We start from the raw sequence: 26038 nt of genomic DNA on the forward strand, positions 1-26038 counted from the left end.
AAGTCTGAGTGCTGACACTTAGTTGTGAAATTGGTTTTACATTTCCTTTTTAAATTGTCCTGTGTTTCTTGGATTTCTCCCTGGAACTACTTTGAAATTGTAAACTAGATTCAGTGGAATTTGTTTTAAAGAATGAGAGGAAAATTTATGAAACTGTTTTACGAAAGGGATACCAGATGAATGAAATTAAATTTTCTTGAGTAGGTATATTTCTTCTTCACTTCTTGTACCTTAATCGTTTCTAAAGGCTGCAATTGCTCCTGTGAGCAGCACATACCATTTTGTAGCCCTGTTGACTTTGGAGGAGGGTGCACATTACCCAGAGACTTTGTCTTATTTGGTGGTTCTTTCCTCAGTTTTCCTTTTTTAGGAATCTATGTATAACCTTCTATATTTGCTTACATCATATACCTGGCTACAAGTGATTCCAGGGAAGTCATCACTGATACTCTTACCTTATGTACTAATCCACTTAGAATAATTGAAACTATGTCTCGTCTCAGTGATTGATATGCTAGTGGGAGCATGAAGCTTAGTCAGTTAATAAGAGAAAAATGGCCAAATGGGCCTGAGTGAGTAGGATGGATACCGTATTTTCCTAAATGTAGAGGAGATATGGAGCATTCTTCCTCCCCCTCTACCCACCACCACAATTTCATGTCTTCTCAAGAATTTAACATGGGAATTTCCTGGCAGTCCAGCAGATAGGATACCACACTTTCACTGCTCAGGGGCCAGGTTCAATACCTGGTTGGAGAACTAGGATCCCACAAACTATGTGATGTGGTCTAAAACAAAAATAACAAAAAGAATTTAACACTACTTTGTGAGGGTATTCATTGCTGAGATTTTTGTTTTTCAAGAAAATATATACCTGTGATGTATGAACTAATAGCAACTCAAAGGGAATTTCAGAACGGTATAAAGATTGGTCTAAAGCAGGACAGAACTAGTATTCTGAAAGATATTAGTAGGTATACTTTAAAAAAAGATGGGAAAGAGTAGTGTTGCATGGTTATGAAGCAGTGGGTTAAACAAAATAAAGTAGGTTTCTTGACTGTAGGACTTCCCCGAACATTTCATGTACTTGTTTAAATATGGCCCTCTTCGAAAGAAGGATATGTAGTGTCCAGTATTTTCAAACTTTTTTGACGTCTTTTTAATGTGCTAGCTGTTAATATTCTTCTGTGGAACACAGTTGAGGAAACACAGGTCTAGTCTCTGGAGAAGACTTCATGATTAGGTTCCTTTCAGTTATCTACTTTTCATTTTGTTTTTTAGGGTTGCTATTCCTCAGTCTTTTTCCAACTGGGAAAACAAATAATAGAACCACACCAAAAATGTTCCTGAGGGAGGAAACCAAAACCTAGAGGGAGGTGTGTTTTTGTCTAAGGATGTGTATGCGGTGTGTGTGTAGTTATTTCCAAACTAAATATTCTCACCTTCTTTGGTGTGTGACTCTATTTTTTGTTTTTCCTTAACTCACTCTCATATTTTAGATAGAAACTAACTCTTGGGATAAATCATCTTTGAAGGAGAGCTAATAGTATGAATTATATTTTTCCAGAATATTTATGGTTACAAATAATAGTTATTTTCACTTTAAAAAGTGAATTTATTTCATTTTAATGTAGATTTTAATTTTTATAAGTCTCTATGGGTGACTACATTTTTTTGGTTAGTAAACTTGACTTTTATGTGGAGTAAATATATAATAAAAGTTGAAAAGGAAAATAAAAGTTCTACATTAAGGCATGAAAAAAATGTGTTTTTACTTTTCATTTGTCACCAGTTAGGTTTGTATTGTTGAATTTTTGCTGTATCTTTTGAAATGTAATTGATACCCACAAGTATTGGCATAGATTTATATTTTGATTCCACTCTAAACTTAAAACATGGTAAATGACTCATTCATTACTCTGCAATATGCAAAACCCATTTAATGGGTATTAGATTAATATGAAAAATTTTCAATTTCTAAGTGTTCATAAAAATGTAAAATCCTTATGCTGGATATTTTAATATGAACACAGATATCAGGAGTATATATTCCTTCCTGACTATCATTTGGAGAGCCCTTATACGTTTAATTGTAGTTATGTACATGATGAGCATCTAGAGAATTGTCAGTAGGAATGGAGATGATCCCATGAGTAGAAGGGACACTGTAGAGCTGAAATCTCCATTATTTTCTCATTTATCTCTGATTTATCCTTTGTTCTTCTTATGACACTATTCTGGTTCAGTTCTTGTTACTTGTTGACTCAGATTCTAAAATAGTCCCTAGCTTTGTTTGCTTATATCTGTCTGACTCTTTTCCAGTTCAGTTTTTACAAGCTTGATCTTCATCAGCTTAAAGCACACTCTGTCATAAGCGTTGCCAAAAATGCTCCAAGCCCCCCCTCCCATGGTCGTTCACTTCCCTCATGTTAGTCCATATGTTTTTTCAGCCTCATGTCTCATTAGTTGTCAGTGTATTTTATGCTTCTTCTAACCTGGCCTGTTTACTCTTCTCCAGACATGCTTCCCAATCCTGTGACGCTGGGGCTGTCCCTCCCACTGGAAACTAAAAAGAGTTTATTTGATGTCACTCCAGAAGCTGTTAACTCAGATTCCAGTGTAGGAGTTTTGATCTACGTTGTATAAAAGAGTTCTTTAAAGGTCACAACTGCCCCCAAATAGATTCTATTGACTGTCATTTATTATGTGCTAGGCTGTGTCCTAAATATTTGCTTTACGTTAGTCGTAGTCTCTTTAATCCTTACAGCATCCTATTGGATTGAATTCTTCTCTTAGCCCTCAGTTTCAGAGGAGAAACCCCAAAGGTCATAGACGTTAAAGATATTGCCCAAGGTCACACAGCTAGTGAGTGGCGGGGCTTGGATTCAGATCCGAGTGTGCCTGATCCCAGAGACCATGTTATATTACATTGCCTTCTGGCAGAATGGGGTCTCTTGTTGTAGGGACTTTTCTGACCCAGGAGGTATTCAAGTATCAGCTGGAAATCCATTTCTCAAGGAGCAGATGAGGAATTGGATTAGATGCTTTTTAAGTTTCCCTTGGGTTCCCTTTTTTCCTAGGCGTTAATAAAATAAGACGTCTCATGGACCCTTGGTGTATTGCAAAGACCTGTAATTAAAGTGCACTGCTGTTGAGGTGGTCTCGTGCCAGGGTGGGCAGACTCAGTGAGGGTGGGGTATGGGGGGCTGTGGGAGGAGAACACTCCCAGCCCTTGCCTACACTGCTGGCTCAGCTCCCTGCCCTGCAACCGCCAATTGCCATGTCTTTTGCTGAGGAGCAGGCCTGTCCATGCTGACTCCAGTGAGGATACAGACCCCTGGAGCTTGCCCATTCTCCCATTGCCTGATTCCAGTTGTCTAGTCAATTAGGCATTAGGCCTTGCTAACATTGGCATGAACTCTCCTCCTCAGCCCAAAGAGAAAGAATAAACTAGCAAAGGAGGTGCTACTGTCCTCCAGAAGTTCGTATTGATCTGGTCAGTTGGCAAGAAGAACCACCCTGAGGAGGATGGTGAAGAGAAGCCCCCTTTACACAAACCAGGAATACTTAGCCGGGATGAGTGAGGGCAAAAGGCAACAGTGGAGCTTGGCAGCCAGACTGCTGGGTAACCTCTTGGTTGGTTGGTGCCAGCTGATTTTTTTTTCCTCACATTTGCAGCTCTCCTGAGCTAAGGGGTTCAAGAAAGTGGTCCAAAAATGAGGCTGACTTGGAAAGGCACTTACTTCACAAGAATAGGATAACCCAGTGGACAAGAAATATATGAAAAGATGGTCATCCCCATCAGTCATCAGGAGATTGTAGATTAAAATGATAAGGACATACCACTACACACACACTGCAGTGAAAAACACTAGAAGTACTAATGATACAAAGTGTTGGAGAAGATGGAAACAATTTTTTGTTCATACACTGCTGGGAATATAAAGTGTTTGCCCGTTTTGGAAACATTTAGCAGTATTACTATAGTTAACATACATATATCCTATGACACAGCAATGCTACTAGCTACATACCCAAGATAAATGAAGTCATAGGTCCATCAAAAGGTACATCCAAGAAATCTTTTTTTTTTTTTTACTCTTAAATCATTTTACTTTTTAGAGAAGTTTTAAGTTTATAATAAATGAGAAGAAGGCATAGAAATTGCCCATTTATCTTCAACTTCACATATATATGGCCTCTTATCAACATCACACGTCAGATTGGTAAATTTTTTACAAGGGACAAACCTATACTGATTCATCATAATCATGAAAAGTCCATAGTTTACCTTAGGGTTCGCTCCTTATGTTGTGCATTCTGTGGGTTTGGACAAATGTATAACGACACATACCCAACATTATGAAATCATACAAAGGATTTTCATTGTCCTGAAAGTCTTCTGTGCTCCACCTACTCATCTCCCCAACTGCCCACCAACTCCTGCCAGTCCTAATTTTGTTTTCATTCTCCCTGTGTGTGCGTGCTTAATCGCTTCAGTCATGTCCGACTCTCTGTGACCCTATGGACCATGGCCTGCCAAGCTCCTCTGTCCATGGGATTCTCCAGGCAAGAATACTGGAGTGGGTTGCCATTTTCTTCTCCTCATTCTCTCTGTAGCTTTACCTTTTTTAGAATGTCACACAGTTGGAATCACACAACAGTAGCCTTCTTAGACTGGCTTCTTTCACTTAGTAATGTGCATTTAAGTTTCCTCCATGTCCTTCTATGGCTTGATAACTCATTTCTTTTAAGCACAAGAAATCTTCATATCAATTGTATAATATCTAAAAGCTGTTTATAAAATCTAGAAACTAGAAAAAATGTAATAGATAAATTCAATGTAATACTTTTGAGGCATTTTTAAATTAATTAATTATTGATATATACAAACATGGATAGATCTCCAAAACATTATATTGAGAAAAAGAAGCCAGACATAAAAAGACATACTTTATTTCACTTATATGAAGTTTAAGAACAGGTAATACTAATCTACAGTGATAGAAATCAAAATAGTGGTTACCTAAAAGGTGTGGGAGCTTCTAAGATTGTAAAAACTTTTAGGGCAAATGCCCTATATCTTAATTGGGGTGGTGGTTACATATACAGCCAGATGGTTTATAGATGTATAAAAATTTAATTGTGCACTTCAGATTTGTTCAATTAACTGTATATAAAATATTACTTATAAGTATGTTTAGCTATATATAAATTATGTATACTAGATATAAACTATACCTCAATAATATAAGAAAAATACATTAGTGGGTAGGTATGTAATATATTCCAAGACATTCTTCCCTTCTCAAGTATATTGATCATAAACAAGTTAATTATTATACAATTACCTTAGGCAATAGATCATATATAGAATGTGTTACTACAATATAAAGAAAAATATTAGAAAATTCTTGTGGGACATATTCTACTGATGATTGCAGAAAAGTATTTCAGTCATTTATAGGAATCCTTTCCAGAAGGTCTTAATTTAAAGTTTATGTGTGGTCCCACAGCAGTACTCTAGTATATAACACGGAAAAGTGTCTAATAAGCACTGGGTTTTTTTTAACCTTCCTTTTAGAAACCATAAAATGAGTGAACAGATAATGAATAAGTAATGTGGATTGCTTTAGACACTTGACTAGGCATGAGAGGCCTTGGGAACTGGGGGGAATCAATGGCAGAGGTAGGATTTTTCCCTCCATGGGCTCTCTATTTGAGTTTAGTGACTGTTTCTTATTATATTGCCATTTGGAATTTGCATGTAACAGTCAGAGAGGCAACTTTTAGTTTAGTTATTATCAGTGAGGGAGAAAGGGCTCATTTGCTTGGCTGATATTAAAAAATCAGATTTGGACCACGGCTTCTCAGCTTAGCGTTACTGATAGTGAAGCTGGATGATTCTTCGTTTGGGGGAGTGTCTTATGCGCTATAGGGTGTTGAGCACCATCCCTGGCCTCCGTCCACTAGATTCAGTAGCACACCTCTCTCCAAGCTGTGACAACCAGAAACATCTCCAGATGTTGCCAGACGTTCCCTGAGGGGCAAAACTGGCCCCAGTTGAGAACCACTGATGTATATTAATAAGAGGTCCTCCTTTTCTACTTTCTACTAACAAGGCTAGTAAATCTGTAGTGGATTTACTAGAGGTATGAATAGTTTAAAGGTAATCCTTCAATGTTGACTGTTGAAGAATGCTTCTTATCTCTTTTCATCCTTATACTTTTAATCATCTCTGTAGTCAACATTAGGACTCTGACAGCTCTTTATTCTACTCACTGATTTGCTGTCTTTTCTGTCTAATGTAATTATAATCAGGAATACACATTCAATTATAGAAAACATGATTCTTAATGAAACATAAAAAGTCAACTAACATACCTAGACGACTTCATTTTGATTTATCCATAAATGGGATAGTGTTTTGCTGCTAGCAAGAAAGATTTAGAAAGTAATAAACTGTTATTATTGCTGGAATATGTCATGCATAGGAATTAATAAGATATATTTATGTTCTAAGGAAATTAAAATACAGATGAGGAAATATTTCATTTAATATCTCTTACCAAATCAAAATTTTTGACATGGATAACAATATGGCATCCACAGAAATTGATTTGTATAGATGATCTATAGTCTCATATATATTTTGCTCCCCAAGTGTTGTGCCAGAGTAGTCATAAATAAAATCTACAGAAAAGTCATATCACAAAAGCAGAGGAGACTATATTTCATGGATCTATTTGCTAGAAACAACTTTCATTTTAAAATTACTTGCAATTAATAAAGGCAAAATACCAAGGAAAGACAAAATACCATTTTAAAAAAGTGATATGTCCAGGATTTGGCTACACATTTAAAACTGGTATTTGCAGCTTCATTTTACAAAGACACTAATTAGCAATTTAGATGCTGAGTTATTTAAATGCTATGTGAATGACTCCAGTTATAGCATTTGGAAATGCTTTATAATGTTCCCATTTATTTTTTGTATCTTAATAACATCACAGAAGATTATTATAAAACAACTCATGTGATAGTTGTCTAATGCTTTAGCAAATATCCATAATAAAAGAGAAGAGCATTTAGCAATGATCGCTGAATAAAAACCTTTGTTCCTTTCCACAGTTGCAGTATTGATTAAATATTCATTTTAGTGGTTTTTAGTTACCTTGTTCACCTCAATATACCAGAGGAATGCAATTTAGTTTTCCAACAATAGAGTCTGTGTTGTACTGAAATGCCCCCAACCAGCAACTGTTTAAAGTATCTGCTCTGCCCTGAGTTATTAGAAATTTGCCATGTGCTGTGGAGGAAGTTGCTGACAGCAGCAGCCGCAGAGCGTGGAGTAGTCAGGTCATGTTTATAGAATTTTTATTATGTGCCAGGCATCGTGTTAAGCTCTTTATCTTCCTACCTTACTCAGTGTTTTCCACAGCCTTAAACAGATGATTTTTTTAATCTCTTCCCTTTTTTTTAACACATAGAGTAACTAAGACTTTAAAAGAGTTAGAACAATTAGAAGCTTACCCAGACTTTCTAAGTAACATACGTAATTAGCGGCAAAGGTGGAATTTTGAATATGAATCTGACTCAAATCAATCCTTTTAATGGTTACTCTGGGTCGTAGAATCTAAAACCTGCCTCATATTTAACAGTCTTTTTGACCTTTTCAGGAAACATTCAGCCAGAATTCAACCTGTTAAAATTTAGTTAACTAAACTTGCTTCTATGGTCATGTACAGTGATAATTTTTAATTTTATTTAAAGTATTATTATTATTATTATTTTGGCCAGCTGCATGGCTTGTTGATTGTAGTTCTCCAACCAGGGATTGAACCTGGGCCTTCTGAAGTGAGAACATGGAGTCCTAACCATTGGACTGTCAGAGAATTCCCTACAGTTGATACATTTTATATTGTTCTAGAGTCACTGAAAAATTCTGAAGTCTTCATAATCTTTCCTTTGGTGGGTAATATCAAGTATCAGTCTTCCCTTTGAAAGTATACCTGTGAGGAAAGTTAGTATCTAATATCTTACTAGATATATCCTAGTATCTGACTATTTTTATAAGGTGTCTGATATTTAAATTAGGTTATAATATTTTACATGTTAGAATTCTACTTAGCCAGAATACTATTATTGCTATCAATTGGTAAAGTGGTTTCCAGTGCACAGGCTTTTTAAAAATGTGATGCTTGATTGTACAATTAGAGCAATTTCCGATTAATCACTTTCACTATTTAACACACCTCACTACTTTAATATTTCTATTAAAAACCTCCACAGTACATGTTTTTCAAAATTTTTAAAAATTTATTAATGCATAATTTATAATAATGAGAAGGCTATACTGTGGAGCTGACAATTTGACAATGGTTCAATGACACATTTATCAAAGTGAAAAAAATCCTAACTTTTAGATTCTTTGTTTAATCCTCACAAGAAGGTTAGATAATGTAAGTGATTTGATTATTTACTCCTCCTCATCTCCTTCCAAAGAGGAAACTAAATCTTAGGCTAAGTATTTTATATTTTTATATTTATTTATACATTTATTGACTTTTATTTATATTAATTTATATTTTGTATTATATTTATTTAGATTTTATATTAAATGCTTTATATATTGGTTGATATTTCTCACGGGCATCACAGTTTCTTCAAGTGTAAATTTCCACATCCAGTGACTTCCTATGCTATCTCTCTGTCATGGAAACCTACAATTAGTGAAAATTAAGTAGGTTCCTGAAAGCTGTGAGTGAATACTGCATTTAGTTTTTAAACATGTAGAAGAGAATGTCTCCTTTGTAAAAGTCAGAGTATTTTCTCTTGTTCTATAAGTAGATGACTGTCAGTTTTCTCTGTGGAAATTATCAGAGCAAATTTTGCAGCTCAGCAAAGGATCTCAGATTATTTTCCTAACCTAGTGGTTAAAAGCCATGGACTTCAAGGTTCCTGCTTGTAATCGCTGTCAAGGAAACCTGACTGGTCCCAACTCTGCTTCTAACTGTCCTCATTGCCTCATTGCACTAGTGTCTCCCAGTGCAAGGCATATAAGCTCCCCTAAGCTTTAGTTTCCTTACCTTTAAGAAGAGAACTAGTAATAGACCCTATCTTATCACATCAGTCTGAGGATTCAGTTAGATAACTAGTGCAAAGTTCTGTCATAAGCCTAGTGCACAATCAGGTGCTCAGTCAGGGTTGAATCAGCATCATCGTTGTCATCATCGTCATCATGAAAACTCTTGGTCCCGGTCCCCCTCAACGGCTTACCTGTGAGTGTACAGAGGAGGAGGAACAGGAAGAAAGGGCACAGCGAAGGAAGTAGGAAGTAGGAGAAACTGCTGGAATTGTAAAGGACTCGGGACAGGAAGAAGTAATTGAGAGTCTAAAAAGGACAGTGAGTGACCTAGGCTATTCCATACAGTTGCATTCCTGAAGTTCATGGATTCTGCACTTTTGCCTTTGTGGTTCCCTTCTTTCATGAAAAATACTTAAAATTATATTTTATAACTGTGTTTATATATATACATATAGGAGAAGGGAATGGCAATCCACTCCAGTATTCTTGCCTGGAGAATCCCATGGATGGAGAAGCCTAGTAGGCTGCAGTCCATGGGGTCGCAAAGAGTCGGACACGACTGAGCAACTAACACATGTATGTATAAAGATGGAAGTACTAATATTCATCTCTATAAACCCGTATTTGTAGAGATTTTTCTTGGACCTACAAGTTCATTTTTTACCTTCTAAATTTAAAGATGATTCATTTTCCTGGCAGCTAAATGTAGAGTGTATCGTAGGCATCGTGCCCACTGTGCCAAGCAGCCCTCACCTTCTACTTCCCTCAGAAGGATCTGCGGCAGAGGCGTCCATTTCATTAGCAATGACCCTGACTGTAGGCATTCTTTCTTGTTAAGCGTCCTTGACTTCCGCACTTAGCCTTCTGCAGTTGTTTCAAATTCTGTGTTCTAAGCCTGAGCAACTCTTTACTAGTGTTCTCACGAGTCCGTGTCGCACCAAGGGGAATGATCTGTTATTTTCACGAGCAGTTTGTGCACCCAGACGTTCTGAATGCAGAGGCCCACCTCAGTGCCGGGTAAACCTTCATAGACACTGAAGGTTTGGGAATTTTGTGTGGCATTGCTTTCTTAAGAAACAGACAAATATATAACTGAGTCACTTGGGTTCATACCTGAAACTATCACAACATTGTTAACCAACTATCGTGGATATAAAACAAAAAGTTAAAAAAATTTAATAGGGACAAAAAATCTATACACTTTCCTTAAAAAAAGCAAAAGCAGGCAAAGATGAGAAGGTTGTGTTAATTCACAATCTCTTTTAGTGCTTCTATAAATTATCTTTCTGAGTTGGTGAAAACGAGTTATGTTAAACACTCACCTCATGAGTTAATGTAACTTACAGTCAGATAAATTACCGCTTAAATGAAAACGTTTGCTCAGCACATCTGTTCTCCATGTTTCTCCAAGTCACATCTGCTTCTTTTACAAGAAGAAACAAACTTTTACTACCGTTAGCGCAGCAGCGCCAAGACCCTCTACAAGAGAATCAGATCTTCCTGGCTTCCGACAGCATCCAGAGGTTTCCCTGAGTGCATCCTTCTGCTGTATACGTTCATGTTCGTTTGAAGTTTATGTTTTGGCATTCTAATAATAGTCTTCTGATTTCAGAGTTGGACAGGGAAAAAAAAAAAAACCGTGGGAGGTTTCTAAATAAAATATTCTGTTAGAGTAACTGGATTTCAAATGTGACATCTGCAACTTAGAAGGAGACTGTAGTTAAGAGAAAAGCATTTAAACGAAGTCCCTTTTTGATAACTCCCAAGTCCCGTTTTTGGACGGGGTGGTGCTTTAATGCTCCAGAGGATCCCTAGATCTTTGATGTCTCCTTCTCCATTTCCTTATCCATTTCTCAAGTTCAGATTAACCTTAGCAAAGGTGCAGACCTGGATAACAAGGGTGGTGGTAAGAGAGAAGAGAGACTTAGGTACTAGGGTGAACAGTCTAATCAGTCCCCCTCCCTCTTGAAGCAAGAGGGAGAGGATGGTTTGCATTGCGTCTTTGTTGCTGCATGCAGGCTTTCTCTGGTTGCAGCAGTGAGGGGCTACTCTTCATTGCAGTGTGTGGGTTTCTTGCCATGGCCTCTCTTGTTGTGGAGCACAAGCCCCAAGCACGAGTGCACGGGCTTCAGTAGTTGTGGCTTGTGGGCTTTAAAGTGCTAGTTCAGTAGTTGTAGCATATGGGCTTAGTTGCTCCATGACATGGGGAATCTTCCTGGACCAGGGATTGAACCTGTGACCGCTGCATTGGCTGGTAGATTTTTATCCACTATGCCACCAGGAAAGTCCCATTTTTTGAAAACACATTTTTGGCTTCATCAAACAGCATAGTTTGGCTCTGTGTAAGACAAGTGAAGACAAATGATGTCTCTGGGCCAGTGGTTCTTAACCTTTGGAGAAGGCAGGTACCCTCTTGAATCTCTCATGAAAGTGTTGAGCCCTGTTTCAAAGAATCATGTACAGTCACACCTAATGCTGTATACACTTTCAGATATGAAAAAACCCAGGTTAAAAATAATACTTAATGCTAGTAACTCATAATCTGAAGCAGATCACTAGCACCAACAAGCAGAAAAAGGACAATTTCATTTCCAGCATAAAGGTACATGATTGTAACTCAATTTATTGAGCACCTGCTTTGGCCCAGCAACTGTACTATTGGCATGTATTATTTGACTTGTAGTTCTAATGATGAAATTAGTATCTAGAATTATAGTACATTTTGGGGTTATGGGTGGTCTTTCAATAATCTTTATAAGCACAGAGAATTGGCCATTATTAATAGTTCTCAAAGCAACATGCCACCAAATCTAATATTGGCTTAGAAGTAAATATCTGTGGTTATGAGTTGTAGGTCATAGTGGTCCTGGGGGAAATTTTAATAATATGTCACTTGGGCAATTTCTATTATCCTCATTATTTCAAGCCGTTGATATGCTTTCTTTTAGCAGGCTATAACAAACTGGGTTTTTGTTGTTGTTGTTGTTGTTCAAAGAAAGGTGGGCCCCACGTCTCAATTAGGTAATGCCAGGAAAATTTCCACATGCAGTTGAGCAACTCTAACATTTCCTTCCATAGGCGTGTGTTGTAGAAACAGGAATGAGGGATGGGATATTTTTTGCAGATGGTTCCACCGATTGCAGAACTACAAGCTGGTTTGACACATGTTCCCTCAAGGCAGAATTAGGACACTTGACTGCCTGACATATTTAACTTCTTTTGAAAATGCTGCTAATTTGTCTTTTTTTTTTCCTTACCCGCATCCATTTTTTTTTTTCTAAGGCAGGACTAATCAGTTTAAAACATTGAGCATGACTTCACTCTTCAAAGCAAATCAGACCTCTCCACCCCCAGTGGCCCCCCCCAGCTCTTCAGAACCTCATTGTTTAACAATGTGGTGCGGGCTTTCATTGACTTTTGCGGGGAGGGTTCACCTCCTCTCCCTCTCCTCCCTATCACCTCCCAAATGCTTCAGGATGATCTTTCCAGACCTAAGGATTTGGAAAATAAATTTTGCATGTGGAATTCTTGACCTGATAGGTTATTTGAAAATTAAATTCCTGATAAAGTTCAGAGACCCGATTTCAAAGCTCTTAGAAATAATAGGGAGGGAAACATTTTCATCAAGTGAAATAACCACTCCTAAATATTTTCATCAAAACATTATTTATGCTGCCTAGATTTGAATTGCAGTTCGTCATGTGCATGTTTGGAGGTCTCATGAAAAGTTACTCATCTGTCAGCGGTATAATAGTACTGACCCCCTAGGGTGGCTTTAAGGAAAATCTGAGTTAATATTGTGATGAGCTTGAATAGTGCCTGCGCACAGGAAGAGCTCAATTTATGTGTTTGCAAAATATAAATCACAGATCAATAAAATATGTCTCAAGATTGGTATCAGAGGAAAGTTTAATACAGGCTGTATATTTTTTCTTCTATTGAGGTCTAGCAGAATGAATTGGAGATTTTTTTAATTGCTTATATTTAAATTTAGATTTAACAAGATATAAACCTGTGAAGGGCTTTGTAGAACAAATCACCCATGCTAAATTATACCATAAATTTTGTAGTGTAAGTGCTAAAACAAAAATTCCAGAATTGAGTATACATGTGTTTTAATTTTGATAGTTGCACGATTAGTTTTGTATGTTGTCTTTTTCCCAATCTCAACTGAAAGACTGAGAATTTAAAGAGTTTTCAACAAAAAGAGGGGAAGTATTTATTTTCCTAACATGGCACCATCCTTCTGGTGGATTCCATTAAAGATAAGGAAATCTATGTTCTCCCTGCCGTTGTAAAAAACGAACAACAAAGGACAAGGAGTATGCCTTTGTGTCATCAGGCACAGAGTGTAACCATAATGTAATTTAATATTTTAGTATATATAATTGCTTTTAAAAGAAGGATTATCAGTTTGAAAACCATCATTTCAAAAGACAGTAAGCTTATTTATACCTGATAATAAGTTAAATGAGAAAACAAGTCTTATTCTATATATACATTGTAATTTCAACCCAAACTTCCAAACTTTCCCCTACATTTTTAAAAATCAGACTTTGCTCCAAATGACTTTGATATATCCCAATTATCAATGCTCTTCACAGATTAGAGATTTGTCTCTTTCAAGTATATTTAAAATAGACAGCAATTAACATTTTTTTCACCACGTATTTTGTGCCAGGTCCTATTCTAATTGCTTTACATTTATTAACTCAAAGCAAAACACAAGGTAGAAACTTGGATAATTCCCATTACACAGATGCAGAAATGGAAGTCCAGAGACCTTTCCCAATGTCACACAGCTTGGAAGTAGCAGAGGCTGGTTTTGAACCCAGGCATCCCAATTGTAGAGCTCTGCTACTTACCTGCTATGCTCTTAGCCACTCCACTCCACTCCAAAAGTAGATTGCTGAATTATTTCAGTATATGTTTTTCAAAACAGTTAACAGTCAAATGTTAAAATGTTAATTTGCAGCTTATTGTTTGCATCATGTAGTCATTCTTTTTTCTATAAAAGGCACCTGATGAGTGAAGTTACAGGGAAACTTCATAAAATCTTCTTTGTCAATTATATCTCATCAGTACAGTTCAGTGGCTCAGTCGTGTACAACTCTTTGCGACCTCATGAACCGCAGCACGCCAGGCCTCCCTGTCCATCACCAACTCCCGATGTTCACCCAAACTCATGTCCATTGAGTCGGTGATGCCATCCAACCATCTCATCCTCTGTCGTCTCCTTTTCCTCCTGCCCTCAATCTTTCCGAGCATCAGGGTCTTTTCCAATGATTCAGCTCTTAGCATCAGGTAGCCAAAGTATTGGAGTTTCAACTTCAACATCAGTCCTTCCAATGAACACCCAGGACTGATCTCCCTTAGGATGGACTGGTTGGATCTCCTTGCAGTCCAAGGGACTCTCAAGAGTCTTCTCCAACACCACAGTTCAAAAATATCAATTCTTCGGCGCTCAGCTTTCTTTATAGTCCAGCTCTCACATCCATGTATAACTACTTCATGACTACTGTCATGACTATCTCAATAGAACTTGGAAAAAAATCTTCTTAACAGAAGATACAATGAATATAGTGGGATGGTCCTGAGGAGGGAAGCCCCTGCAACAACACATGTGGGGAGAAGGGCTTCAGTGGCCAAAACTGTAAATGGGGAGACACGAGTGGCGGGGAGAGTAGTTGAGCATGTCTCTAGTGATAGAACTGACAGGTGGCTCTGTGGGCAGCAGTTATATTCATTTTTATGACATTTGTCCATCTTGTGTTCCAACGTCACACTGAACTTTGGAGTTGGGGGGATCTTGGATGTCTAACTCCTTACCTGGATACCTGGTGAATCTCAATAACTTGCCAAGGTTTATCACCAGTAATTTACCAAGTGTCATTGCCAGTCAGTGCAGAGTGGTGATTCGAACCCGTGGGCTGGTCATCAAATCTCCTGGCAGCGAGTAGTTGTACCCTATGGAGAACAGCTATTGGAATCCAAACCTAGACCGAGTCCCTGAGTCGAACCAGTTCTCTATCCTTATGAGAGTCTCTAATGCAAAATTGCTATTTCTAAATTTATAAAGTGAATGATCAATTGCAAATTTGGTAACCACTCTCCTTGAATAGAAGGAGGTCTCTACTTCTTTAGACTGTGTGTTCTGCCATTCCACACTCTTATTTGTTAAGTCTTTGTGGCAGTCTCTTGATATAAAAACAATATCCTTTTGATAGAAGGGAGGCATTATATTTAGAGGTAGTTATAAATCAGAATTTTTAAAACTCCTTCCTGAGTGATGTCTCCAAGGATGAGACTTATTTTGGTAGTCTGCAAATCTTCAATAGGCAGTCAACAAATACATTTGTCTGTGTCAATACTGGCACAGAATGAAAAAGTAATAATTCGTGTAAAGTCCTGAAAATAGCATGCACTGCCTGGGATGTTCTGGCATCCTCTTTCCCATGCTAACTCCATCTGTGATCACACTAACCCCTCCGTCTGGCCCACAGCCCTCCTGCCAACTGGCGACATGCCGCTAATGAGCAGCCTCTCACCCACTTTCATAACCAGAGCACAAATATTAGATGAATTTCCTTTGAACCTAGCTTCCTTTTGGCTCTTAACACAGTCTAGCTCCTTAGAAGAAACACTTCACGTTTGGGAGTCACAGAATCCCTTATTAATCATCATTTTTTCCCCTGTATAAGCAAATATGAAAAGAATTTGTACATATCTTCAAAGTATTGGATACCTTGTATCATGATTGGTGACAATGTCCCATTTCTTAAATATTTAATAAAAATCTGTCTTTACAATATGTGGGATATTAGCTATCTGGTCCTTAAAAGAATTACTAAGTTCTCTCTATGTAACAATAATAATATTACTAATAGTAAACCACAGTCATTTTCTATTTAATACTAATTCTGAGAACCTATTTCCTTAGACATCTTTGTGTGTAACTGACTGGACAACAGTCAATCCATATTTTAAAAACTCAACTTAATAAAATAATAGGTGCTGCATATTAGAATATTCCAGGAATATGATTTTCTTTTTAACACCATTATCTAGTTAGAACACTTTTGCCCATAATGATAATAATTTCCAGCTGCCTCAAATCCTAAAGTAAAGCACCAACCCCCCCAAATATATTTTGTTACTGAAACATGTGTAAACAATTATGACTATCTAAACCATGTTGACATTGGCTTTCCAACTCTTTCCAGAACTGTAGGAGAATAAAAGGCCTCTAATAAGTATGTTGATAGATGCATCTGACTTCAAAAGTTGCTTTTGCAGACCCATAGAATAAAGGTTTCACTTTTATTGGGTATAATAATAAAAATGGTATAAATTTTAAATTTTATATTCAAACAAGAATATAAAAGAATTTCCTCTGTGAAATTTATCCTTCTGAAGAGTAAAATTAAGATTTTTGAAACTCCGTTGAGGATCCATGGGTAGAGAAGGATGGTCACTTTGCAGAAAGATCCTTCTCTGGGAGAGATCAAAGAGGGCCTCTGACTTGATCAAAAGTTTGTATTTGTTTGTTCATGTTCTGTTTTGTTTTGCTTTATCAAAAAACACAAACAGAAGTACATGGATGCATTAGACCAAACTTCCCTTTGGCTCTTAACATAGTCTATCTCTTTAAAAGAAGCTAGATTCATTATGCCAAGAAAGAATTTGAGGGAGAATATATGTTTAAATCTTCTTTTTTAATTTAATTTTTTAACTTTTTTAACACCAAAGGCATTTTGTATTGGGGTATAGTTGATTAACAATGTTGTGATCGTTTTAGGTGAACAGTGAAGGGATTCAGCCATACATATACACGTATCCATTCTCCCCCAAAACCTCTCCCATCCAGGCTGGCACATAACATTGAGCAGAGCTCTGTGCACTATACAGTAAGGTTTTGGTGGTTATCCATTTTAACACAGCCATCTGTACATGGCCTTCCCAAAGTCCTTTGCTGTTGTTCAGTTGTTCAGTCGTGTCCAACTCTGTGACCCCATGGACTGTGGCTTACCAGGCTTCCCTGTCCTTCATCATCTCAAGGAGCTTGCTCAAACTCTTGTCCATTGAGTCAGTGATGCCATTTAACCATCTCGTCCTCTGTCTGTCCTTCATCATCTCAAGGAGCTTGCTCAAACTCTTGTCCATTGAGTCAGTGGTGCCATCCAACCATCTCATCCTCTGTGGTCTCCTTCTTCTCCTGTCTTCAGTCTTTCCCAGCATCAGAGTCTTTTCCAATGAGTCAGTTCTTTGCATCAGGTGGTCAGAGTATTGGAGTTTCAGCTTCAGCATCAGTTCTTCCAATGAATGCTCAGGACTGACTTCCTTTCGGATTGACTGGTTTAATCTCCTTGCAGTCCAAAGAACTCTCAAGAGTCTTCTTCAGCATCACAGTTTAAAAGCATCAATTCTTCAGCACTCAGCTTTCTTTATGGTCCAACTCTCACATCCATGCAGGACTACTGAAAAAACTATAGCTTTGACTATGTGGATCTTTGTCGGCCGAGTAGTGTTTAAATCTTGAAATGTTTAGTTTAAATGTATTTTTTAATGAACTTATCTCTTATTTTTCACCAGAAGGAGCACTCACAGCCTTACATGCTTAAATCTTGAAATGTTTAGTTTAAATGTATTTTTAAATGAACCTAACTCTTATTTTTCACCATAAGGAGCACTCACAGCCTTACATGCTTAAATCTTGAAATGTTTAGTTTAAATGTATTTTTAAATGAACCTGACTCTTATTTTTCACCAGAAGGAGCACTCACAGCCTTACATGCTTAAATCTTGAAATGTTTAGTTTAAATGTATTTTTAAATGGACCTAACTCTTATTTTTCACTAGAAGGTGAACTCACAGCCTCATTCAAGTGTTGTTTTAAATGAAATGAATTCCCCTACCCATTATCACAGTATTATTCAAGATGGTGAAATCTGTGTGGGCATCTTTCTTATAACACTATACTTAACTAGCAACCTATTCCTGGAACTTTTTTTATTTCTCTACCACCTCTCTACCTCTCTTTGTCTTTCTCATTCTATCTTTCTCTTTCACATGCACATGTGTGCATGGGTGTTTGTGTGCATACACACAAAATGAGTAAGTTTCTGCAGGCAAATTCTAGATCTTTTATCATCCCCACTTAATACAATGCCTAGAAAGAGTCTAGAAAGATCCACTAGTGCCACCTGGGGAGCTTAGGAAGATTCTTAATTAATGTTTATAAAATTAAGTGATACTTTAAAGCTAAATACAAAATATATATTCTGTTTTTTAAAGTTATTATGCTCTATGTCCTAGGAGCACAACCTTTCCAAACTGTTAAAATGCATCATTACATTTGTAGGAGGGCAGTGTTGGCATCAAGGCTTCCCAGATGGCACTGGTGGTAAAGAACCCGTCTGCCAATGCAGGAGACAAGAGACATTGGTTTGATCCTTAGGTTGGGAAGATCCCCTGGAGTAAGAAATGGCAACCCATTTTAGTATTCTTGCCTGGAAAATTGTGTGCACAGAGGAGCCTGGCAGGCTATGGTCTATGAGGTCTCAAAGAATCGGACAGGACTGAACATGAACAGACACACAGACACACACACACACACACACACAGAATGTTGGCATCATTCCTGCCCCTGAAGGTAACCAAACAATGCAAAGTTTCTAAATTCTCTATGTCTCAGTAAGAAGTCCTTCTTAACCTCAGACTTTCATATACTCAGCGTCAAGAGACATATGAGGGGACTGAGAAAGAGACAAATTGACCTTGGGGAATGCATTGTCAAGAAGTAAGCCTATCCACTTCCCTCTGCTTCAACTGGAGAAAGAGGTTTATGATTTCGCCTCTTCTTATCACCTTGAAATATTGCAATTGGTAGGACTCAGAGCCTAAGTAAGAAAAGGACCTAGAACTGTATCTATTCCAATACGTATATCTCAGGGCCTGGATATATGTCTGTCCCAAGCCATAGTCCCCAGTGTTGAAGGTGTAGAAGATAGAAAATACTGGATTTTAGAAGCTCATCAGGGACCTTCATGAGACATCCTGTATTTCTAAATCAGCTGGAAAAGGTGGCTGAGACTCAGTGTTCCAGGCAACTGCTTCATCATCAGCATTTATTCAAGGCTACCTCCATCCCCTCCATCCAGAAGGCAGAGTGCCGTGGAATTGATGCCTTTGAACCAAGGTGATGGAGTATACTCCTGAGAGTCCCTTGGACAGCATGGAGATCAAACCAGTCAATCTTAAGGGAAATCAACTCCGAATACTCATTGGAAGGACTGATGCTGAAGTTGAAACTCCAGTATTTTTGTCATCTGATGTGAACAGCTTACTCATTGGAAAAGTCCCTGATGCTGGGAATGATTGAGGACAGAAGGAGAAGAGGGCATCAGAGGATGAGATGGTTGGATGGACATGAACTTGGGCAAACTCTGGGAGATGGTGAGGGACAGAGAGGCCTGGCGTGCTGCAGGCCACGGCGTCGCAAGGAGTCAGACATGACTGGACAACTGAACTACAACAACTTCCATCCACGTTGTGTAGACAAGGAGCTAGCTCAACAGTGATGACTGCTGGAAAGATTTCTCTTCATCTCTCCTTCCTCCTGACTCAAATCAAGAGGAGTGAGTTTAGGAAAGCTGGGAGAAAACATATCGCATCCACTACCTCCAGCCTTCTGGTATTAGAGATCTTGGCTGAAGGCTCTGCAGAGGAACTGACTTCTAAGTTCATTCAGGTCATTGCAGAATTCACTCCTTTGCCACTGTAGGACTGACATTTCTATTTTGAGGGCTTCTCTCAGCTCCTAGAGGCTGCCTGCATCCCTTGCTGTATAGTTCTTGTCATCTCCTGAGCCAGAACTGGGGAAATCTCCCTCAACTAGTAGGATTTCTCTCTCTCTCTCTCTCTCTCTCTCTCTCTCTCTTTGTGTGTCTTCCCTGTCTCTGATTTCTAAACCCAGATTTAATTTCCCTAATTTAGTGTCAGCTGATTTGGGATGTTATTACACAACACCTAGATTAGAGTTTTCTTGAATAATTGGAAGAACCTGTATAGATACCAGGGCCCCAAAACTGTAAGGGCCATCTTAGAATTAAGTCCATTATAAGCTATAGGAGCTACAAGTCTAACCTTCCCTGGGGAAAGCTTTGGGTGTAGTAAATAATTAGTATTTAGGGAATAGGCTTAAGTCTTTCTAATGAAAATGAGACTTTTTATAACTGACAATGACTGAGGTGTAATGATACAGAGCTTTAATATCATTAAGGGATCCAGGCCCATGAAGACAGGGGATAGGTTAGTCAATGAAGCATGACAGTTGTAGTTATTGGAAAAAATAAAATTAGTTCTTATTTATACCTTACAGGTTGAAACTCATCTCAATCAGAACTATTATACATTATTGGAATAAACTCATGCAGTAGAGCAGTCTGCATATTAAATGTCTACATGCCATCTTCTGTTCTTGGCTTATTTTATCACTTTTTTTTTTTTACATGACAACCTTGTGTGATAGACACTATCATCACAGCCAACATGGGGAAGACCTGGGACTTAAATTCAGGTCTGTCTCGTTTTGAAGCTCATGATATTCATTGTTGTACAATTAGCTGCTCCTAAACTATTAAGGTATTTTTGCCCTAGAGGACAAATAAAGAAACCTTCTCAGCCATGAAATAAAAGTGTCTATTGTCAGAGCTTTGGATTTTTCATAATCAAATCATGTTCTGCTCCAGATAAATTCCTGTAAGCCTTATATAAAGAGTATGACTAAGCTTCCAAGTGTGAGTTAGTTCCTCTTTTAAGACTGGCAGTTTCACTGCGTTTTGTTCATATTTATTTGCCTTTTACTTAAATGAAGTACTTAAGAGGCCTGGGATAGGCCTCACTGACCATGAAGTGTTGCAAACACATCCTTTCAGAAGTAGGTAGCATGCAAGACAGAATCAGGCCAAGTGTGAGGCAATAGGAAGTGGTAGGGACTGTGAAAATAGAAAGAATATGCCTTATACAAAGTAAGCATCAACTACTCAGTGCGTGATGACTGTGCTGTTTTGGAATTCCGACTCTGCATTGTCAGATCTCCTGAGTCTTCAAAAGAAAAAAAGTGAAATATTGGGATTTTAATGGGAGACCTCCCCACCCCCAGGTTTTATATATTGGTAATAATTTTTTAAAAGAGGTCCTCTGCAAGCCAAAGAAACAAACAAAATTTCTGTGATCAGATTTAACTCATGGCCCATCAGTTTATATCTTCTGATATACTTCACTCATATTACAAATGACTGACTTAGTATGTGTGGGGAGGAAGACTGGGAGTTGAGGAGAAGGGATCCAGTAGTTAAAACAACTTGTGTCACTCATGTTAAAAAGCTAATTTGAACTGCATTTTAAAATAAAGAGGATTTACTGGTTGATATAAGTGAAAAAAACCTAGATATATATTTGACTTCAGGTGAAGTCTTGACTCGGTTCTTAAATGGTGTCACCTGCTTCCTCTGCGTCTCACTGGTGTATAGCCTCCCCCAGACTCTACCTGGGAACTTTTGGGCAACTGCAGATGTCTACACGTGGCCATGGCTTTATTAGACTTCATGTCCTCATGCCCCATCCCCAAAAGTTCTTCAAAAATCTCCATGAATTTCATTATCTGTGATTTTTTACCCAACTGTTTACTGTTGATTGGCTGACCCCAAAGAGATCTATCTCTAGAACTGGTAAGAGCTCAGTCATCCAAATCTCAGAGCTGAGTATGGTTATGAAACAATTACCTAAAGAAGTTTTGAATACCCTTTCACAATAGATGGATGAATTCCATATAGGGTTCATCTTCCGTGAATACTTCCGCCAATCCTAGGACTTTATATGTAAAGATGGTTATAAAATACCTGCTTTCAATCTCAACCTTCCTCATGAACTCGGCCCACTTCTCCAACTTGCATATGCGTCATTTTCACTTAGATAACCTACCTTCTGTCACATTCAACATCTTTAATGTCAAATTCATTATTTATTACTCCACCCCCATTTCCCATTGCCTTACATCATAATCTCCTTTAAGAAGCAAGGTTCTTGGATGCAAGAAACAGAAATCAGTTTTAGCCAACCTAAATGGAAAAGGAGCTTATCCAAAATATACCTGATAACTTAGAGAACTGAGCAACTGCAGGAAGATTAAGAACCAGAAAGCAGTTATCAAGGAATGTAGAGGAAGCCACAGACAATGTCACAGCATGAGAACCCTCTGGCATGGATGCCACTCTTGGTACTGTCACTCCTGTTATCACTGATCACAGTATAAGTGGGTGCGTCACATACCAGTAGCTCTCCAAAGACAGAATGAAGTATCAATAGGTGCCCTCAAGGAGCAGTTGCTTACATATGGAATCTAAAATAATGATGCAAATGAACTTATTTATAAAACAGAAGTAGAGTCACAGATGTAGAAAACAAACATGGTTACCAAGGGAGAAAGGGAAGGGAGGGATAAACTCAGAGTGACATATACATATTACTGTATATAAAATAGATAAATAATAAGGACCTGCTTATAGCACAAAGAACTCTACTCAAAACCCTGTAATGATGTATGTGGGAAAAGAATCTAAAGAAGAGTGGATATATGTATTTGTATAACTGTATCACTTTGCTGTGCAACAGAAACTAACACAACATTTTAAATCAACTCTACTTCAATGAAAATATTTTTTAAAAAAGAAGCAATCAGTTTCTCTTCAAAGTATCTGAGACAGAGATTCCATTTCCTTCTCCAAGACATAGACTAGTTGACCACTTGGTGGCAATCTTAAAGAAAGAATTCAGGCATCACGGGGTCGGGTGGATGAAATGACTTTTTAAAAACCTCACTAATGAACTTACAAGGATATCCCAGTCGCAACTTACTGCAAGATGCTATTCTCTTTTCCACTGTGTGTGTTTTTGTAAATACCACAGAGCAAAAGTTTAGGACATCACAAGTCTGAATCAAGGGGCTCACTAAGACTCTGTGATCACTCGCTTTTCCAAATGCCATGGGCCTGTCCCACTGCTGACTACTTGGCCCAGAGTTTAAAGGGGCTGTGTGCCAAAGTAGATTTGGAGGATTAGACCCACAGTTTGCCATCTCATTCATCTTCACTCTAGTAACTTCTTTAGTTCACTTCTATTGAGACCTTAGCTTCTTAAGTATCACCGTTTGATACCCTCCCCCAGAGAGAGTTGGCCCATTTTATCTGTGCTCACGTTCTTGCTAGAGTTGGCTGCCTTCAGTGTCTTTATTTCTTTTGAAAGCATTTTTACTGGGATTTATTGCTTTACAATGTTGAGTTAGTCTCTACTGTACAGAAGAGTGATCAGTGATACATGTACACGTATCACCTCTTTTTTGGCTTCCCTTCCCTCTTAGGTCACCACAGAGCCCTGAGGAAAGTTCCCTGAGCTGTATAGTAGGTCCTCATTAGTTATCTATTTTATCATGCTCATCCTCAGTCACTCATTTCCCGCTCTTCTCAGCCCTTTGGACTGTAGCTCACCAGGCTCCTCTGTCCATGGGATTTTTTCAGGTCAGGAATACTGGAGTGGATTATTTTCTCCTGCAGGGGATCTTCCTGACCCAGGGACCGAACCCACATTTCCTGTGTCTCCTGCATCACAGGCAGATTCTTTATTACTGAGCCATAGGGGATGCCCTTATCTATTTCATGTGTGCTATGTTCTTAAGTCGCTTCAGTCACATCTGACTCTTTGCAACCCTGTGGACCATAGACCACCAGGCTCCTCTGTGCACTCTGGGCAAGAATACTGGAGTGGGTTGCCATGACATCCTCCAGGGAATCTTCCCAACCCAGGGATAGAACCAGCGTCTCTTGCATCTCCTGCATTGGCAGGTGGGTTCTTTACCACTAGCACCAGCTGGGAAGCCCCTTATTGATTTTATACATAGTATCAGTCATGTATATATGTTAGTCTCAGTCTCCCAATTCACCCCAGTCTCCCTTCACCCCTGGTGTCCAGATGTTTGTTCTGTACGTCTGTGTCTCTATTTCTGCTTTGCAAATAATATCATGTATACCATTTTCCTAGATTCCACATATATGCATTAATGTATGATATTTGTTTGTCTCTTTCTGACTTTCTTCGTCTGTGTGACAGTCTTTAGGTCTATCTATGTCTCTACAAATGATCCAATCTCATTCCTTTTTATGGCTGAGTAATATGCCTCTGTATGTATTATCACATCTTTTTTTATCTATTTCTCTGCTGATGGATATTTAGGTTGCTTCCGTGTCCTAGCTGTTGTAAATCGTGCTGCTATGAACACTGAGGTGCATGTGTTTTTTGAACTGTGATTTTTCTCTGGTTATCTGTCTAGGAGTGGGATTGCAAGGTCACATGGTAGTTCTATTTTTAGTTTTCTCTTCAGTCACTGCTTTTCCTTATTCTAGTGATTCTTATACTTGAGGATTAAAACTCCTCAAAAATATGTTCTTCCTTCTCACATAAAAAGGACCTGCTTTTACGATTATACAACTCAGATGGATTCTCTTTTCAGTACAATTCTTTCTTTTTTAGTTGTCCATTTATTTGTATAATAAAAGAAAGAGTTTCTTCTCAGAATACTGTGTTGTGGTGTGTGAAAAGACTAATTTCTAGGTGATATCACCAGGGATATTGTTTTTCCAGGGAACAAAATAAACCCCTTCAGTGGTGCGTCTCATAAGTTTGACTTTCAGCCTTATATTGATTACTCTGTTTTATGGCGTATGGCACAAATGTGTTTTTATTCATTTTCTTAACATTTCCTAACCTTTCCCATAAGTGATTCTGAACAGCAAAGATGTTTTCCTTTGTTTTTCTTGAATTCCCCAAAATTGCCAAAGGCATTCATGTCTTGCTTATATATCAGACTGAGTATTTCTGTGATTATTTTGATAACATGAATAATTATGTTTTTAGTTTTATTTTCCCTTGTTAAATGTAATTCAAATCTATGCAAACAAAAAGGAACCAAGACCAAAAGGAAAACTTCACCAAATATTGGGTAAAAGACATACAAAAGTAGCATGTTTTGGATAAAAGCTTCTTTTGAGAATCCAATAAGTAGGTTTTTTTTTTTTCTTGTTTCCTTTTGTTTGTTTGTATCTGTTTTGGTAAAAAACAAACAAATAAAAATTTTAAAAGCCAAAGTCCACTTCTTTTTATTAAACATTGAAAAATTGAAACTTCTAAATTGAAATAGAGGCTATTTTCATTAATGGACCAGATTCATGTTTGGTGACTTATTATTATATGAATATCTTCAAATAATCTTCACCCTATTCCTCCCAGTATTCAGTCATCAGAGAGTGATGATATGTTTAGTAAACCAATCTGTACTTTATTAAAAAGTCCTTTTCTTAGAAATTAATACCCTCCACACTCTAATTTCCTTCTCTTTCATTCAGTCCCCAATCTCAAGGGACCTCACCACAGAGTTCACAGTACATCCCCTTCCTACTTCAGCCCTCTGTGTAATTAACCACCACTGAGTCTGAAGTTTCAAAATTCTTCCTTTCTGTTTCTTTTTTTTGGTATGTGGGTGGGTCGGGGACGTAAAATTTTTACAATTTAGAAAAAGGTCTTAAAATATTTTAATACTGGCATTATAAAAGTCCAATATTTCATTTTATTTTGGGATTTTACTTAAATCATTTGTATTCCATTTGTTTATTAAATTTCAACATGGTCTCTTCAGCATAAAACCAAAATATGACTTCTTATATTTGTGGCTTTTATACACTCTGTTCTATTCAGAGTCATCCAGCATTTTAGAAACATAATATATGTAGCTGTTTTGACATAGTAACATCCTTCTTGTTAAATCAGTTCAGTGTATTTTATTTTTTTCACTTTAGAATGCTGATTGTGTAAATCTAATTTACCTACCACCTCTGCCAA

The 26038-nt window shown here is 37.8% G+C and overlaps 1 protein-coding gene across 3 annotated transcripts in view; it reads left to right on the forward strand.

The window, feature by feature from the left end:
• Nucleotides 1–26038, forward strand: part of CPED1 (cadherin like and PC-esterase domain containing 1) — a 320654-nt gene that overhangs the window by 174314 nt on the left and 120302 nt on the right. The gene's annotated exons all lie outside the window — the stretch shown is intronic.

Source organism: Muntiacus reevesi, chromosome 6 (assembly GCF_963930625.1).
Source record: "Muntiacus reevesi chromosome 6, mMunRee1.1, whole genome shotgun sequence".
Classification (NCBI taxonomy): Eukaryota; Metazoa; Chordata; class Mammalia; order Artiodactyla; family Cervidae; genus Muntiacus; species Muntiacus reevesi.